The sequence below is a fragment of the Dipodomys merriami genome, unplaced genomic scaffold (assembly GCF_024711535.1).
Source record: "Dipodomys merriami isolate MVZ:Mamm:240054 unplaced genomic scaffold, mDipMer1.0.p SCAF_8, whole genome shotgun sequence".
NCBI lineage: Eukaryota > Metazoa > Chordata > Mammalia > Rodentia > Heteromyidae > Dipodomys > Dipodomys merriami.
Window position 1 is genome coordinate 14,963,096 of NW_027206401.1, and position 20,503 is coordinate 14,983,598.

Below are 20,503 nucleotides of genomic sequence, written 5' to 3' on the forward strand. Positions count from 1 at the left end.
GGAAACTGTTTGTAGCAGGTGTAAAAACATGATTAGGAAATAAATAATTTGCTCCTGAAAGGGTTTTAACCATCCTCATCACAAAATGTTTATGAAAGCTGGGCACTGGTGGCTCATGCCTGTAATCCTAGCAACACAAAATGTTTATGAAATACCAGGGAGGTGCATAGATAAAATAGAAGAAAGAGTTTAAAGCAATCTTCTAGTTTGCGGTTCCCACTCCATATCTCCTTTCCTCCTTTTCTATCTTCTAACATCTGGCCTTTAGGGTGTAACCCAGAAGGGTACATCTCATCCGATATTACATACTACAAACTAGCTGTTGTTAACACAATGAGACTCCATTCTCCTGGGTTCTATAAGCACCCAACTTACCACCTCTGAGGCAACGTGCATCTTACAAGGCCTTGCCAGTCTGAGAGAAGAAAGACAAATTACCTGACCAGCTGACATCTAAAATCAGTGGTACTCAAATGATAATGTATTCAGCAAGTTAGGGTTGAGGACATGAAGACCAGGGTATAAGTGGGGCACTGGAATATTTCTAGCAAATTGCCAAATGCTACAACTAACTGTTAGTGTTCTGAGGAATCTCACTTTGAAACCATAGAATTTCTTCTACTAGTCATCCTTGCTTCGGACAGGCTGAAGGAGTATGACATAACACGGATCCCTTTGGCAGGGATTGGGAATGGGATGGCATAACTTGTAGAACTTGTTGTGTTCATTTTGATGATGATGCAATTGCTAGCCTATCACTGTCTTAATAATATTATTTCTAGTTATAATTTATATTTATGTATTATAGTTCTACATTTGTACTTATAACAGGTGTTTATATTATTGTATATGATGTTTCAATGAATACTGCTTTTGGAAATAAGAAGTGACAACCTCATCAGAATTCTAATATTTTATATTTTTTATTATTTAGTGATATTGACCTGATTTCATTATTGTTCTCCCACTGGCCCTAACTTCTGCCCCTTGGTAAAATGGCTTAGTAGGAAGAACTTAGCATTTCCAATCACACAGACTTTTTCCCTTTCTTTCTTTCTTTTTTTCTGTTTTCCAGCATTTTTTACATATATTATATATTTATAAATTTTAAAGATTTTCTCTTTTGTATATTAATTGTATAAAGGTCTTTCATTGCGATATTTTTATATATGCATATAATATTCTTCTGGTAAATTTATCCCTTCTTTATGTTTTTTCACTACACAAAAGGTACATTCTACAATATTATAATATTCTTTATCTCATAATCATTTCAATTCACTTCTGTTCAGCTAAAACATTAGCTCAGACCCTGAATTTTCACATTAATACAAAATAACTTAGAAACAGCTTTAAAAGCTAACAATATTATGTAATCACTTTAATTGAGACTCAAGTAAGTCAGATGGAATAGTCCGCTACTTTTTTGAAATACCTGAAATTTGTAAATGTCTTGAGTTTGTAAATACCTTGAGTTTTAGGAAAAGTTGGTGCCTGATTTAGAAAAACATGAAGGCAATACAATTGGCCTTCCATTAACTATAGCTGGAAAATGGAAATTAGGAAAACCAAGGAATCCCTCTATCTCTTTCTCTTGACTTCTTTTCATAAATGACACTTCCACCAATGAATGGCACAATTCATTCTCAGCATATAAAACATGACTGGTATAATTCATGTTCATCCCACTTCCGCACCAGCAAGCACTTAATCATTACAGTTGCTATTGCCAAGGACTGTGTTCCATAAATCAACACTTCTATGTTGCAAATGAATAATAGGTAATCTTGATCCAAATCAAATCAGAGCATCTGCTTTCTTGGATCTGGTACCCAAGTTTAAAGTTTGAGTTATCTGAGAAACACATTTTGACATGGAGATGCATGTGTAAGCTGTTTATGAAGGAGGGTCTAAAGATCAATCTGGTCAAAGGGAACAATAGAGATTCAGATTAGAAGAGGGAAGGAAGAACAAGAATGCAGTCTCTTAGCAGAGAGGAGCTATGGGGTTTAGAGAGCACTTCAGGGATTGGCTCAACTTTAGGGAACTGGAAATCAAGCATTAATACCACTATTTTTTTTCTTTTTTGCTCATTCATGTGGTTTGTGCCTAAAAGGAAATTTGACCTTGAGTTTGGTGTGACCTCAGTTAAGACAAGGAAAATTGACATTTGTGGGTTATCTTCTGACAATGAGAATAAGGTTGTGATCTTGGTGGAGGAATCCAGAAAGTTCAACACATAAAGATGTTAACATATAAAATTTAAGAACCCTAAGAAAAAGTATTAACCAAAACTATGATTAATAAAGTAATGTGACAGATGGTGCTGCTCATGAAGTATTTTGACAAATTATACTTTTCCACAATAACCCTCTAAGGTTGTATTATTAGCACCTTCAATTTACAATTTTAAGAAGCTTTGAAGCACAGTGAGTTTGAAGTAATTCTGCATATTAGTAAAAATATCACTCACTTGACATTTGGTAATTACTCATTTGATATGTATGTAACTATCCAACAATTAAAAAAAATAACCCACAATCTGACGTCAGGAGTGCTTTCTGATGCATCACTGAGGATTTTTCTGAGATAAATAAGACAAGAGATTTAATAATAAAACAATAGCACCAACCTTCCCCTCCAGGCTATGTGGGTGAAAATTTCCCAACTCTTCATGATCACACTGAACTTTTACACGGAGGAATAATTATGAGAACTGACACTCAAGAAACAGGTCAATCACTGTCTAAGAAAAGGAATTCTTAAAAGGAAAAAAAAAAAGTAAGCATTCTTGACAGTTCTCAAAAGCTAGGGAGAGGCCCCTTTCCAGGCTGTAATAATTTCTTCTCCGAGAGTTAAACCTAAAAATCAATGCTTAAAGATTAGAAATGAATGAAAGAAATTCATCTTAGAATGAAAGGCTTAGACCGGGGCCTGCAAATTTTTAAAGTATGACTAAATCAAAGTATCATTAAGTAACAATAATATGCCGTATGAAAGGAACTTCATCGGTGATGGGGAGAATCAGTAGCTTCAGTAGCAGCAATGGTGTTTTCTGGCCATCCAGGAAGTGTCTCTTCAGTTCAGTGAGAGGGAGGTGTGTCTTCAAGGTGAACATGGATACTTTAGGCCATCTCGGCTTGAAATCATCAAACGTATTTACAAAAGTGAGGCCTCTTTAATGACAGTGGTGTGAAAATTCTACCAACCGTGTTCCCTGTACCCCTTCCCCATTCCACCCTCTCAGCTCAAGTCTCCTGTGTTTCGGGCATGACAGTCACAACATTTGGTGGGATACCCCAGCTACCAATTTTTTACTTTTATTATTTTTTCTAGATTCGCTATTTTTACACTCGGTTTGTTTCTGGCACCTAGATAGAGGAGCAATTGCCATCACGAGGCCCATATGGCAGGAGAAGGCCATTTGCTCTGCATACACTGATGGATGCGCTTATTTCAGAAAGCCTCAATTTCAGAGAGAAATGACTAGCCAAAACCTGCATTATATTCTTCTGAGGAAGCCTGCGTTCTTTAAAACACAACCTCCCAGAAAGCAACATGGTCTCACATGGGACAGTCGCGAGCAATACTAAGTATACAGAATAGGTTTCTCCTTCAGAAGGTCTTCTTTCTATCACAGTCTAGAGGCTGTTTTCTCCTTTAAGTTTCTTTCAAAAGAGAGTAACAAACTTAAAGAAAAACTGTTGTTAAAGTGACTGACCACATCTGTGTATATGTATATATAAAACATATGTATAAACTATACTATCTATATATACTATTCTATAAATATACTTACATCTAGACATACGTTATATGCTATATATAATATGCTCTTTCTCGATACATATACCTAAGCATATATTTTTTAAACCTATTATTGTTATAACTCATGTAAATGAGTCTGTGATGTCTGCTTTTAAAATCTGGAGATGATCATAGTTCATATCCAGAAATAGCAAGTATTTCTCATGGAAATGGAGAGATAAGATGGAGAAGAAAGGGGAGCAGAATGGAAAGGGAGATGCTGAGGAAGGAGACAAAGCACATGTCAAAGGAAAAGAGAAGGAACAGGAGAATGAAGAGGAGGAGAAGGAGAAGAAGGAAAAGGGGAAGGAGATAGGCTTGTCAGGGATAATGGGGAGAAGATAAATGATACAAATAGAGTGACACTATTGGGCCAGAAACTGCCCCCCAAAGAAAAGGCATCCATCCAGAAAGAAAGTACAACTTGTCCTCAGCTCCATCCTAAAGCAACTGGCCAGGCCCCCTGACCAGCCAGTGCCTGACAGGGAGCACTCTGCTCAGTGTCTATTTCAGTGTCATATGACCATAGACTCTGAATGGTTGAAGAGTCCTTTCTTTCTCTGTAGATACAGGCTGACATTATCAGATACTCTGCTCTCGAAGGGGCAGCCACATATAATGATATTCTGAAGCCAACCACAATTGTTGGCTTCTTCAGGTAGACCTTATGTAGCCTTGCTGAAGAATTCAGTAGACCTCTCAATTCTTCTCCCTCATTCTTTGCCAAAGATGAAGTTATCATAATATAACAAAAACAATTCAATCAAGAAAAAAGGAAATATTTATTATTCCTTGTTTGTTGGCTTGTACCTCCCTCCTAGCATATAAATTATATTGCTCTGCTAATCTCAATGTATGATGATCCTATATTCATTACTTCTTCCCATTAGGCTGTGAGTACTGTTAATATATTTTAAAATTGTGAGAGTGTTGGGCTTCGGCCCTTTGAGCTTTTATGTAAACAAACCAAAGCCCAAAATAAACAGTAAAATGAAGTACAGACTTTACTCACCAGAAACTTCCAGATAACTTCTAAGGAGGGACTTTCCTCTCTAACCAACCAAATACATTTTTTTTCTGTTGTTTCCATGATCATCTTCTAAAAGTGTCTGTCTTATGACCCCTCTCCACACTTTTAAGGGTGTGCGGGGAGTGATGTGGTCGGCCTCATCCTGAATTGGTAAATGCCCAATACATCCTTTAAAATTTTAATATGTCTAGGTTTATCCTTTGAAAGTTTCCCAAGGTGCTATGGAAACAAAGACCAGGTCAATGAGAATAGTCAATGCCTATTTACTTGCTCAAGCTTACTGTGTCGAGGGAGTTAGCCACTATTACTTGTATTTGACAGAGATTCAAAGGTAGGTAAGGAAGGGGGGAAAACTTCATGGTGTTCAATAAGAAGAGCTGTAGACAAATCCTGGTTGGGTTTCTTGGCCTGAGTAAGCCAGAGATGGGCTAAATGGAAGTGCTCTACATCTCATGCAATTAGTTTGGGGAGCCTGTTTTGCTTTCTGTTTGTTTTTTTGTTGGAAATAAAGTCTGTGGTGGTTCATTTTCAAGTCAATGAGTGGAAACTTGGGTAGGAGCTTGCTTCTACAATGAATGGATGGCTTGCTGATATGGCCATCACTAAGCACCTAGAAGGTCGTTAAAGGAGGTTAGACTGGAGTGAAAAGGGTGGATTATGATCAAATAAGAAAGAAAGTATAAACCAATCCATGCATATGCCAGAAAGCATTTACCCAACAAGCCTGCCCACTACAAGAGAACAAAGTCAGGGGGATAGGAGAGACAAAACCAAAGCCTGGTTCTAAAATTCTACCCATCTGAGGAGGTGCATGTATTAAAATTACTTGATAGAAAAGAATAAAACATCCAGGAAGATTGTGCATCCAATTGCAATCAGCCGATGAAGAGCCATCTTCTGCCTCCTCAGGAGCTGCAAATGCCTGTGAGAACCACCCTGCGTGTGCCTGCTCACCAGCACCCAATCTTGCAAGACCACCAATCAAGTCTCACGTCTTCTTGCAAGGTCTTATCTCTGAATCCGTTCCTTCAGCTTGGACAGGTGAGTGTGTTTCTCACATCTTATGCTGGAAGCAAAGGCATACATTTGGGATGCTGGTAGTCTCTGACAGTGCCCTGACCACTCTGGGCTAATGTCTGCAGAGTCCTATTTTAATTTCTGGTGCTGTATGGGAGATTCTAAATCAGAAATCTGTCATCACTTAGAGCCTGGTTATTGTGTCATTGTATAATCATTGTCTCAGAGAAAATTCTACCTTGTTTTAATTTTTGTCATTGGGTTCTAGCCTCTGGTCTGATATGTTTTAAGACAGACGAGGAAAAGAAAGTGAAGGAAGAGTTAGTGAGCTGGTAGGAGCTAGGAATAGATAAGAAATACACTGAAGACCCCCATGAGGCCTTGGAACGTCTGCATTTGGGGTGATCTGACCAAGCTGGGATCCAGAAACAGAGAGAGAGAACTTCAGCATGATGTGCATCATCCAAAAAGTGACTGAATAACTATAGCAAAGCTACCTGCAAATGCAGCCACATGCAAACAGAAAGTTGGAGTGATGAAAAAGTTAAATATATTACCCTCTAGATGAAAAGGAAAGTCTTTGGGATAGTGTACTATGGGAACAACTGCTCCAGTGTCTAGTGAACCATGCTTACCCTGAAAAGAGTCCTACCAGAAACTTCTGAAGCTCAAAGATGAGCAGAGAGAAGTGGCAGTTTCTGTAGTACAACTGTGTCCTACTTTATAAGCACCTGAGACAGACAGGACACTATAGGCTTTTGTATCCCTGTCTGTGACTATTCACAAACTATTCACATCCAGTGGTACACATGCATCTTATCACACACACACACACACACACACACACACACACACACACACACACACACACACACACACACACACACACACAGAGCAGTCAGAGAGCATTTCACTGTGTTTCAATATGATGTGGAAGAAAGTGCACTGGGTTCTTTCAAAAGGAAGCAAATCTATGCCTGAGTTATTTATTGAAAGGTCTTCTTAAGAGGTTGGAAATAAGCCAAGGGAAGTTAGTGAAGAAATAAATTGTATGTTAATTTCAAATTAGTATAGACACCTGCTCCCAACATCAAAGGGCATAGATGTGAAGTTGAGGTAGAAGTCTGCAGAGGGAAATTATCCATCTTAATTGAAAATGGACAGTCTTGAGGGAGTCACATTAGGATGGCAGACCCTTGGGATTATTACAATCTGTCCCCCTGTTTTTAGCTAAACTATGAGGAGCAAAATTCCATTTCCCTTGGCATAAAATTGAATAGATGAGTAGCATTTCATGACACGTAGTTACCAGACATCAAGGAATTTTAGGTTATAAATTTACAACCTAAGAAAACGAGCAAATTTTCATTTCTGGTGCCAAGAGCTGTTTTAGGGTTTATAGAGAAAAGTATTTTAAAAAAAACCTAGAAAGGCTCTTTAAGCATGCAGTAGAATGCAATAATAGTGTCCTGCAATAAATAGTATCCTTTCGATCATTATTTCTGTTCGGGACTTATAAATGTGGTCTTCTCATTTGGAAATAAGGTCTTGGTGAATAAAGTGTGAAATACTGGTTTGGAGGGGTTGTACTTAAAGGATTAGTATCTTTATAAGAAGAGGGAAACTTGGACAAAGGTATAAGGCAGAATATAACATGAAAAAGGAGGTAAAGATTGGAGCGATGCATCGGTAAGACAGACTATCAAGAATTACCAGCAACTACCAGAAGCCAAGAAGACACACTTCAGAGACAGTGCAACCTTAACCCCAATTTCCAATATCTTGATTTTAGACTCTTACCTCTAGAAATGTAAGAAGGTAAATCTCGAGGCTTTAAGCCACCTAGTTTATGATAAAGATTTTCTTCTAGGTCTCCCTTAGACAATATTGCGGGAAGAAATATCTCCATAAACACAGCTACGAGGTCAAAGTCAGAGCCACCTAACTGCATAAAGAGCAGCCCTGGAAGGCTGCACACAGCATAGGCACAGATTAAAGTACCCTCAAGGAGTAAAAACTCCCTCAGATCTTGAGGGAGACACCCCAACACTTTGAGATATAAAGGTACAATGCAAATCAACTCGAGAGAGGTAAGTGAGCTACAGAGAGATAAGTCGACAGCCCCATTCCTTTCTCTTCGGGAATTATGAAGGCCAACGTGAAGCAGCAGGAAAGGAAAAGATTGAGGAGAGTTAATTACTAATAGCAGCATCAGTGCTGGTACTTTGTTGGAAACCACCTCAGGCATTCTTACCTATAACAAACCTGTCATCAGTGAAAGCATTAAGAAAGTGTCCCTTTCCTCTTCTCAACACTAGAAAAATAATTATGGTAATGCAAAGCATTTAACAAATATCTCCTGAATGAAAAAAGGAAGGACTTTCATTCAACCTCTTCCCAGATTAGTCATTTATCCCCTAGGGATGGAAAGTGACTTCTCCCTTGCTCCAGAACAATTAAATTAGAACAATTCCATCTGGTTCTAATCTCTGAAATCAAAGTGTTAATGTATAAACCCTAGAGCTGACACTTCCAGAAGTTACTTCTCCCTGTGGCCTTTCACATCTTCCTGGATAAATCTCTTTCCAGTATGGTGTGGGTTTGGAGTAGGTCAGAGAACAATTATATGCTCAGTACAGTGAAAGAGGCAATACAAATTTTATTCAAGTCAATGACAACAAATCCAGAGTTGAGTCCCATCTGCAACAGACTTGACTGGGTATACAGGGGCACTGGAGATGTATAGCCAATTGGCGGGATGGGGAAATTCATGGAAAAAATTACTAAAAAATCCTCTTAGATTAAGAGAGAGGGAGTCCTGTTAAATTGGCTTGGCGGGATTTTCACTGAACTGGGCTCAAGACCAAGGGTGGCTGGAAATTCCAATAAGAAGCCTAGTTGACAGACTCACAGAAACCTGATTGAATTTCAGTCATGGAGCTAGTCCCTTATAGAAAATGTGTCAGGGTCTGAGACATAGACTAGGTTTGTTCCATGTGTATTCTTACTTGTTTTACTCTATTTTGGTTTATTTTCTAACGGTTTCAAATCACATTGGGCTTAAGTTACAAGCTGTCTATGTCGAGATTTGCTGGTTACTATTTGAAGGTTTTTAGGCAGACTGAACTTCAAATAACTGATAAGCTTACATCAATGAAAATAAAATAATAAGCACTTTCCTAGTAAGGTTGCTGTGTCTCTTGTTTGGGGATTGTGATACACAGAGGAAAACAGAAGACAAGGAGAAGGCATCAGAAACTCACATCCCTATGCAAGGGCAAAGTACATCCTCCTTCCCTTGGGACAGGCTCAGACCTGTACTCTGACTCACTCAAGGTCAAGTGTAGGAGCCAGATTTGAAGTGGAATCTGTCAGACTCCTAAGATAAGATTCTTTCCATTACACCAATGCTTCCCAAGTACCAAGCCTTGGATGCAAGCCAATTCAAAATTAAGTTATAAGCTGTCAGGGGCATGAAGAAAAATATAAGGACGATGTAGTGAGTCTCTGTAAAGCAAAATGAATTTAATTTAAAGCACTGCTGTTTCTTCTGAGATCATGGATATCTTCGGGTGTTAAAAGATGTCCTATATATTATGGAATCATTGTAGTTATGGTAGAAATTATTTTTGCTGTTGCTGCTTGTGGTTTTGTGCGTGTGTGTGTGTGTGTGTGTGTGTGTGTGTGTGTGTGTGTGTGTCCTTGTGTTACCTTTCAATGAATCCAAGCCAGAAAAAGCCATACTTACTTTCAAACCAATGTAACAAATATGTTACTGGAAATTTAAGGCAGCTAAGTTAACCTCAGTCCTTTGATCTGGCGAGAGAAGAATTAGGCAAGACCCTTACATAAGTAAAGGTGATAGAAAAGTTTATTAGAAGAGAAATATGACCAAGAAAGAGAGCAGAAATGCTATAGAATGGCAGCACTAGAGTGTATCTTAACCATCTTGCATTGTCTTCCTCATTACAGAGATCTGCCTGGGGTTAAGTAGGGAGAATTGGAGTCCTTGAAGATGGCTTTGACTGGTGGGTCTCCTTTCTGTTTCCTGGAAGGTTGTAATGCCTTCCTTGTCCTTAAGTCTTCATTCTTTCATCCTTATTCCTTTCTCCTTCTTCGGTAGCCCTCTGTCCCTATTTCACTGCAGGTCGGTTTTGTTTTATCAGTTTATCCTGCTATCTGTAGAATCACAGTTCCCTGACTGTCACTGCTTTTGATAAGATTTAAAATCTGGAAAGGTAAAGACACCTGATAATTTTGGATATTTTTGGCCATTTGTGGAATGCCCAAAGGCTTGGTAGGCCAGGACTCCAGAAAGGAAAGTTCATGTGAAATGTGGGGAGAAACAGGGCAAGGAAAAGCCATCGTCACTACTGTTCCGATGAGCTGCTCTTCACCTCCACATTCACGCAACCCTTAAAATCTGAAGAGAAGTCCCTGAAATTGAAAGAGAGTTAGCAACTCTCACTGAGGGAGACAAAGATGCATCCCAAGGCACAACTGAGAAAAAGAAAATGAAGATGAAGGTAAAGAGAAGCAAAATAACCTCTGGGCATCTAATGATAAGGAGTAGAAGCCAAAGGACAATGTTCAGAAGATGAGGGGTTAGGGTTTGGATGAGGACAACTGTGAGTTAATTGCTCTTGAAGACAGATCATACCCAGTCATGGCCTTTCTTCTCTCCAAGGTCTCCGTTTGGAGGGATTCTTGACATGCCCTGACATGCCCAATGTCTTCCTTCCCTAGGGTCTCATGGGCCAGATTTTGTAAGTGAGTGTGCATCTTTAGCATGCTAGTTACCTTTCCTAATAATGGAAACAATTCTGCCTGCTCATTTTTGCCCATTTGCTTCTTTGAAATAATAGAGGGGGGAAAAAAGAAAAGAAGGCAGGATGATGTCATGCTTGAGAGCTTCACAACTAAGAAAACTGGATTTGTGGTGTGGGAAGTAAGTCTAACTCAGGGCATCAATCCTGGAGTCTCTCATTCCCATATCCATTCCTCCTCATTCCAAAACCCAACTGCTACGGGTCCCAAAGGGCTTCCACACTGGCATGGCGGTCAGTCATACCTTGATGGAGCTCTGCCTTTTGAACTCCAGGATGTTGGTCTGCTTTCGGCTATAAAAAGGATTGCTCACAGGGCATTAACTGTAGGTTACAACTGACCTGTTAGATCAATTCAGGTACTGAGAGGAAACAGAATGAGCTCTGAGCCACAGGTGTTATTCCCAGGACTCTTATCATTCAACTACATAAACCTTGTGCTAAGAGGTTATTGTGTATGCATCAAGGAACCCATTTTCCAAAGCTCTTTCAAATTCTTGTGAGTTCCTCCATGTTAATTTCTAACGATCACTGTCTTTTCTTACTCTTGATGGGTTACCTTCTCTCTTACACAGTTTCTCAGAATTCACTCTTAAACAAAACTTTATTTTTCTTATGGCATGTTTTTTTGTTTCATTGTAAAGTTGATACTCTTATTAATACTAAGGGATGACTGAAAAAGTAGGATTACAACTGAGGATGATCTAAAACCAGATTCTTCAAACCAGAGGCTAGCAGATTATGACCCACTGGGTAACTGAGTTAATTGCCTGTTGTTGTTGTTTCTCTGCTTTTATTGGTACACAGCTGGATGTACACATTTCCGATATTTTCCATGGGCATTGGTATTGTCTATGTCTCCTTTCATGTTACAAGGGCAATTTAAATATTTGTGAGACTGTATGGACTGAAAATCTGAAAACATCTACGAGTTGACCCTTTATGGAAAATAATAATGCTTGGCATCACCTAATGGAGTCAGACCACAAAGAGAGAAGTTGAGCTGTAACATCATAATAACTAATTTTTTCCAAGTTCTCCTGCCTAGATAGCAACATGTAACAAGGAGACTAATACTTGAAAGCATTTTTATTTTGATTATTCAAAGTATAACCAAAATTATTATCTTCTAAAGGAAATCTTCCAACTTCTTCTGTATTAAGCACCTTTATTCTAGAAAATATTTTCACCTAAACAGCCTCACTGAGGGTGATTTTTGATGAAAAATATGACAGCAAAAATGTAGTCCAGACTTAGAGTAAAGAACTAGGACAAATTCTAGATGTTAAGATCCTAAGAACTAAATCTAAGGAAGAATTTATTAGGGTTGTTTCTGTTTTCAGGAATTTCATTTTATTTTTATGTATTTCTTTTTCACCTTATCTTGTAGCTGTACAAGAGTTGCCCTTTAACAAAGCAGTTTACCAATATAATATATCTTGATCAATGTAACCCCTTTCATTCTCAACCTTCGCTCCCAGGGGTTTTTTGTTTCTATTTTAAATAAAATTCTTTCTTATCTCACATGAAATTCATTGTGCATTGCAATGAGGTCAGTAGCATTTTTCTTTTTATTTCCTCCTGAGGTCAGTAGCATTTTTCTTTTTATTTCCTCCTGCTCTCTTTACTTATTAGTTTGTGACGGGAATACTCATTAGAAAAGTTATCTCATTAGCAAATGTTTATATCTACAATGTGTTATTGTTAACTACAGGCACCATGCTGCACAGTAGATTTCTAGGACTATTCTAACCTTAAAATTTTATACTCTAAACTTTACACACTGAACCTATAAGTTTATACCCATTTGCCCTCTCTCCAACCTACCAACCACAACTTCCCTCTCTGCTACTAGAAATCTATTTTAAATTGCTCATTTAAATGAGATCCTGTAATATTTTCCCCCTCTGTGTTTGGCATATTTCATTTAGCATAAAGTTCCCCAACTTCATCTATATTGACTTAAATGTCATGATTTCCTCATTTAAAAAAATCTGAGTATCATCTTTTTAATTTCTTCACCTATTAATGGGCAGTAGCTGTTTCCATATTTTGACTATTATGAAAAATGTTCTAAAGAACATATGCCTTCAAGAAATTAATTTCCTTTGGATATATACTCAGAAGTGATACAAGGAGATCAAGTGATAATCTATTATTAATTGCTTTTAGGAACCCAACTCTTAGTGGCAATTTGAATTACCAGGAATATTATACGGCTTCCACATCTTTGTCAACATTTACCAAAACATAAAACAGTCATTTTACCCCAAGATAAGTATTCAAATGTTTTTTTCCTTTCATGCAATTGTTTCTAACATATTTATAAGATGATTTCTATGTTGCTTTGTATGTCCCTCCCCCACAGTATAACCCCTGCTTTCACTGTATTTGATGTTGGTATAATTTGTGGAGGGGAAGGGCAAAAACAAATCGTTTAACTAGGGATACAGGTGGACCCATTGTAACAATGAGATGTACAAGTCGTTATGTCGAAAAACAAACTTTACAACTTTGGTGGGGGGGGGAGGATCGGGTGAGGGGAAGTGGGGGGAGTATGAGAAGGGATGGGAAGGGGAAACAAAGGAGGAGGCTACAATGCTTGATAAGAAATGTACTCATTATCTTGCCCATGCAATTATAACTCCTCTGTACGGTATTTTCACAATAAAAAAAAGTTAGTAAAAAACAAAACAGTCATTCTAAAAGGGGTGAGCTGATATCTCAAGGTGGTGGTTCTGATTTGTCTTTTCCTGATGACTGGTGATACTAAAGAGCTCTTTGTATACCGTCAGCTATTTGTGCAGCTTCACTGGGGAAAGATGTATTCAGTTCCTTTGACTGTCCTCTAATCTGGTTATATGGTATGGGAGTGCTATTGAGTTGTGGGGAGCCCATATGCATTTTGTATATTAATCAAATACTAATTTGATTAATATTTTATTATATTTCTAAGCCAGGTCTAAAACCAAATAACAAGCACTTGGTATTAATACACAGTCATGAAAGTTACTTATTCTTGATGGCCTACACCCTTTGCTGAATAAGAAGAAAGGAGAAACAAAAACATAAAAGGTATAAGTCTAGGGCTGGGATATAGCTCAGTGGCAAAGCGCTTGCCTAGCAAGTGCAACGTCCTGGGTTCGATCCCCAGTACCAAAAAAGAAAAGACAAAAAAAATACAGTTTAAAAAAAAAAAACAAACAAAAAGGTATAAATCTAGAAAAGCTACTTTGGCCTCCTTAGGCAGTGGGTTGTTGCTGTTTTCTTAAGATTTTAAAGGAACTAAGATTCACTTCATTTAAAGAACCAGAGGGTCATGTTCTGTTTAAAGCAAAGCTTCCTGACGTGGCTTTCTGTCTGGTTATTGTACATTTCCTGCCCCAATTTCCCTGCACTTTCTTCTCTGTTGGAGCAGTCGTGTTGTCCATCTTCAAATGTTCTGAATGTCATTTAGCACTCACTGACTTTCCTTAATTTAAGCATCAATAAATTTTCTCATCCAGTTAAAATTGTCCCTTCTGCATCCTTTGTGAAAGTCAATTTGGAAAAACATTTTAAGAGACACAGGATGTTCACAGCCTTTGACCCATTTACCCCACTGCTGGTAAGTTATTTAAGTAAAAATTCAGAAAGAAAAATAAATGGCTTTTACTAGCTAAGAAATTATTTGTAATGAAGAAAACATAAGAGAATAATAAAATGAATATAATGCATCAGCTAGAAAAACTATCACCTGGCCATTAAAATAATTATGGAAACAAACAGTGCAAAAAGTATTTATGATATAACGTTAAAGGAGAAAAGAAGGATGTAAACTTCTATCTGCCTGATGATAACAACTTGCAAAACAATGTCTACATGTGAAGTAGGGCCAGATGAAACGTAAAAATGATTTGTTTGCTGAGTCAACTATAGAATGGTTTAGTGGTCTGATGGAGGCTCTTGTATGTCATGTTTTCTACCATCCCCTGAATAGTTAAGATAGTTTGGGAACTTTATCAGTCATGGTCCAGTTACAGAGAAGAGGAACATTCCAGCCAGATTAAGCAGAATGGCATTTCTTGCAGATCAACACAATGGTTGAAGGAACAGACTCCGGCTGAGTTTTCTCAATGATTCCCAAGGCAATCCCATAAAACTGGGCCACTGGAAGCATTGCTTCTCCTGTGGTGATCAGGAAGTAGCTGACAAAATGAGAAAATTTTTACATCAATTAGCTTCAGAAGAGCATTGCCTCTGTGTGATCTGCGCCTGGAAGATGGAGCTTCATGCCCTCTTTTTCTTGGTTTGTAACCCACTTCCAAATCTAAGCCTTGAAAAAGCACATCAGATCAACAGTACTTAGATCACATACAAAATGCTGTATATGTTATAGTAAGACACAAGAAGGTCGAGTTAGATAATACAGAAACCCAGCTCTCATATCTGCCCTATATGATTGCCAGATAAAATTTAACATCCAAGTAGATTGTGGGGTGTGTGTGTGTGTGTGTGTGTGTGTGTGTGTGTGTGTGTGTGTGTGTGTGTGTGTGTATTTGTGTGTATACATGCTCGCATATGTATTGGTTCTGGGTCTTAAACTCGGGGCCCTGGTACTATCTCTGAGCCTCTTAGCTAATGGCTAATGATCTACCACTTGAGCCACAGTTCCACTTCTGGCTTTTTTGGGGGGAGGGGGGATTAATTGGAGATAAATGGTGAGACAAAGGACGAAGGCAAACCAATTCAACAGTGATACTCACAAGACATTATGTTGGAAATGAACTTTACAACTTGTTGGGGGGGGGAGAGGAGAGTGGGAGAAAAATGAGGGAGAGGGTAACAAATGTTTGACAAGAAATGTACCTACTTTATGTCTGTAACTGTAACCCTTCTGTACATCACCTTGACAATAAAATTAAATTTTAAAATAGAAGAGTTTTGTGGACTTTCCTTCCTGGGATGGCTTCAGATTGCAATCTTCAGAACTCAACCTCCTAAGAAACTAGGATTACAGATGTGAGTCACCAGTGTCAGGCTTTCAGTTAGATTTTAATTTCAGATAAGAAAATAGAAGTTCTTAGTATAAGTATTTACTCCAATATAAGCAAATACTCCAACATTTATACTAAAGAAGTCTTCATGTCTTACTTGAAATTTAGACTTCACTGGGCATCCTATTTTGTTATTTGCTAAATGTCAAATCCATTGTCATGGAAACCTACAAAAATTGAAATTATTCCAAAATCATACAAAGTGTTAGTGTATTTATTTATTCTTAGATAATAATTCTCTCAATGCAGCAGCTTCAATTATTGCAAAAAAAATATTCTTTTTCGAAAGCGAATAGACATTCTGAAGATTCTTGAAGAATCTCCCTAAATAAGAACCAACAGCTTCATGCTGGCTAGAATCTCATAAGCCAGCCCATGATCTCTATACTAGGTGAAAAGCTGTGTTCCTTAGTGATCATTGTTTCATTCTATTTACACTTAATGGGTAAGAAGGTAAGTTCAAGCATAAACTCTGGGTTTGAACCCAGAATTCCCAGATTTAATCCTTCTTAATGAAGTACCTACAAAAGAGAAAACATCTTTTTTTCTTACATTATATTTTTGTTTTCTTTAAGTAGTTATAAAAAGGAGTTATCCTCAACAATCAGAAACCTCCTTTAAAAAAAACAACACTGTTATTTCAATTGAAGCTAAGTTGCTACAACTGAAATTCAGTGTCCTTATTACCCCTGCTCACCACTGAGTGCCAAGGAAAGGGTAGACTGTCATTTAAGAATCATGGCAGAAAAATCTTGGCCAGGGATGGCCTAGATTTTAGCTCTAGGTATGTTATTAATCCACTCAGTGAGTTTGGGCATATGATAATGCTTCTGAGTCATTTTCTCTTGTCCCTAAAATCAGGCTGTTCATACTTTTCCTATTACCCTTCCAAATTTGTTACAAAAATCAAATAAGATCATACTGAAGAACCTCCTATAATATTAGGTGTCACATAAGAAGCGTTTACAATCTCATGATGGGAAATTTCTAAAACCTAAAATAATATTCCAAGCATTGTCCTCCCTCTGGGTGCTTGTAAAATTCAATAGCTTCAATGCTTATTTATGAGTCTTGACAAAAATAAGTTGAAACAGTAAGAGAAAACCCAAAGTCCAAATGATGTAAACAAGATAAAAATGTATTTCTTGCACAAGTAAACCAACTCTGGAGGTAAGAGAGCTGCGGGCTTCTGTGATCCCTAAGAACTTGGTTCCTTCCATTTTGTTTCTATCATCAAGATGGCTGATATTTTGAGATCACTAACCTAGTCAACAAATATTAGTACTGAAAATGATTACAAATATCTGTCCTGAAAATCCACTCCATTGCATTGGATCTTTGCTACAAACAATAAATATCAGATTTGGGTTCAGAGTATATTGGTATTTTACATCTTACAATACATGATTTGGGGCACCAATCTGAGTTTTAACTACCTCTTCTGTGTCTATATTACATTTATTCAATTTTAGATATTCAACTGTATGATTCACTTTTATGTAATTATAAAACATTTTCAATATTTATTTTACATATGTGTACTTTATTATATAGATACTCACCTGCAGATCTCACAAATTGGTGACTTTTGTATTTCTGTGTGTAGTTGTATACACATAATCACATTTATTGTGTTTCATAAGCAACTGCAATTTCTCTTGATAGTTTTGACAATACCTAGTATTTACCTGGATTGTAAAATTGTCTGGCAATTTTTTTTACTGTTGTAGAACCTACCTCACGAATGGTTATTATGAACACTAAAAGAAAATAAAATGGCTAACAAAAGAGTCAGCACACAGTAAGTTCTTCTTTTGTGTTGACAAGATCTGAACTTGTATTCTCCAAGTCTAAAACAAGTATTTGTCAAGACATAAACAATGGAAGAGTAATCCGCATAGCAAAGAAGAAATGACTACATTGATTATAGTCCTCTAGCCCTGTCAAGCACCACCAGAAGATGGCAGTCTCATTTCTTGAAGCCATCAGGTGATACACTTGAGCTTAAGAAGCAAGGATTTGGATAGGTGCATTGCTCCCTAAGCATTTTCTAAGTAGGAGGCATGGCTAAGATGAGTTCATCAAAAGTCCCATTGCCTGGAAAACCTAGGCTATGCAGATTTCTAATTCTAGGTCAAGGTTTTTTCCCAGCTGTGCAACAGTCAGGCCAGTTCTGCCTTGATAGTGCTAGTACTGTGCAATATTTAATGCTTTTGTCTAGTATTAAAAAATAAAATTACGACTGAGTGCTGGTGGCTCCCACCTGTAATCTCAGCCACTCAAGAGGCTAAGATCTGAGGATCACACTTTGATACCAGCTAGAATAGAAACATCCTCAAGACTCCAACTCTAAAATAACTATCCAAAAGCAGGGCTGCAGGAATAGCTCAAATAGTAGAGTGTAAGCCATGGAAAAGCCCTGTACCACCAAAATGAATCATAATTATTTTTCATTTTTATATGCTTCTTTGATATGTCTCAGGATACTTCCTAAAATATTCAGATGGTTTCCACGATAGAATCTCAAATACTTTGTGGAGCAAACCCAACATTCAAACCCAACATTCTTGGGTTACAAATAAAGAAACTGAGGCCCAGGAAAAGTGACTTTCATTCCCCAGTTCACACTGCTGGTTTTAAATCATTTAGGGATCCTCTGATCACTATTTCCCCTACCTCATTTTTGGTATGTACACAAACACAATCTGATACAAACGTCCCAAAATGATTATTGGAAATAATGGATAATAAAAAGCAATGCCTACTCCATAAATGAGAATTTTATATTGAGAAACAGGTAAAATAAGAGACTTTCAGATTCAGTTTCTTTGTGAAGATATTCCATAGAGTGGATTTCAACGATTAAGAAAGATTTAGAGAACAAAGAAGAGCAAATCTGTCTGGTATGAAAACCTTGAAGACTGACAGCAATTAGAAAAACATGTACTGACAAAGAGACCAAGTCAGAGAGTCTGAAAATAATTTTATAAATAAATGTGAATTTTGTGTATGATAACGTGATTGAAAATGGATGGGAAAACAAAGGTAGAACCAATGCAACAGCAATACTCACAAGACATGACCTGTACAACTTGGGAGGGGGGTTGGAGGGAAGGGAAAGTGGGAGAAAAATGAGAGAGGGAGTAATAAGTTTGACAAGAAGTGTACTCATTACATTACTTACGTAACTCTTTACGGAGAAAAAAAGAAATCAGGTGAGTCAAAGGAATGGTTGGGATATGAAGCTGACAGATTGCATGGAAGATGAGACTATTCGTGTTACTGGCTCTTGGCAGCTATCAGTATAATCCTTGATAAGATCAATAATTTGCTTTGTGGGAGGTTCCAGAAAAGAAAAAGGTTGATTTTCAATGCTATAGACTTTATATATGGATGATAGATAGATAGATAGATAGATAGATAGATAGATAGATAGATAGATAGATAGATAGATAGATAGAGGTATAAATATAGATATATTACACATATATATGTATACATGTATATATATATATATATATATATATATATATATATATATATTACCAATCCAGAGTAAGCAAGAGTTCACAATTTATCTGAAACTCTTCACCATTGGCTTTTCCACACTTTTTCTGAGCACATCCTTCTTTCAAACTGTGTCCGCATACATCCATGATCACTCAGATCAAAACAAGGGCCTCTCCTTGCTGTTTTCTTCTAGAGTCTTTCATTTAAAAAAAGAAAACATTTACTGAGTCAAGTAGTAACACTGAGACCAGCTATCAAGTCATGTAAAGGCATGCCGATCTGAAATTGGTTTAGACCCCACAATGTTAAATACTGCCTAACCTCCCAGTGCCTAGGACTTGGCACGAAAGATTCCAAAACAACAGGCTGAGCCAACAAGCTGTCTGCCTTCTAAAACCCTCTCATATTGATTTTTTGTGTAATTTTTAGATACACCACCCTAAGCAATAGGCTGAGCCCACAGAATTCAAAAATTCTAAATTGAAGTTCTATAAGTTATCCTGCTCTTTTATTTCCTGTCTTTTTGATAAGCTGCTTCATCCAACCTATGCATATAGAACAGAAACAATTTGGTTTGCCCTTGAACAATCACTTTTCCCATCAAAAAAGAGCACTGGCATTATTCACATTTTCCCAATGTGGATTCATGTAATGCCATTATTTTTTTTTTTCAGTTCAGCTTTGGAAGCGTGACGAGTGGTAAAACCTTCATATTAATAAGCATAACCATTTCATTTCCAAAATTAATGAGTGGAGCTCACATATTGAATGCATTGTACCAAAAGAGCTGATTCCTTTGGAATTGCTCTGAAATGCAGAGAGGAAATGATGACCAAATGATGCTAAGCTAATGATGTTTTCATATTCGAAGACGAAAAGAGAAAAACAAATAACTATAGCTTTGCAGTGGCAATATTGCTTCAATTTGTTGATGACAAAGCACATTTCATCTCAATTAGCAAGTAGACTTTGTGATGAAGTGTTAGCCAGATTGCTAATAATTAAAATCTCTGTGTGTTTTCCATATTTACAACAGGACAGTGATGAGAGGTTGTGAAAAGTATTTGGGTTCTGATTGCTATAGTTTTCTCAAGAAAAAAGCCTCTGTCTTTATAACAATGAATTCATAATCCATGTGTTAGCCCAGGTTTTCTGGAAAATTAGGGTGTCATTTCTCAGCCTTTGCCAATGATGTTGTCCCAATTTGAAAATGATCTCCACAAGATTTTAGGCCAGTTGCTCATCCCCCAAAAGTAATTCCCTAGCACTCCAAATTC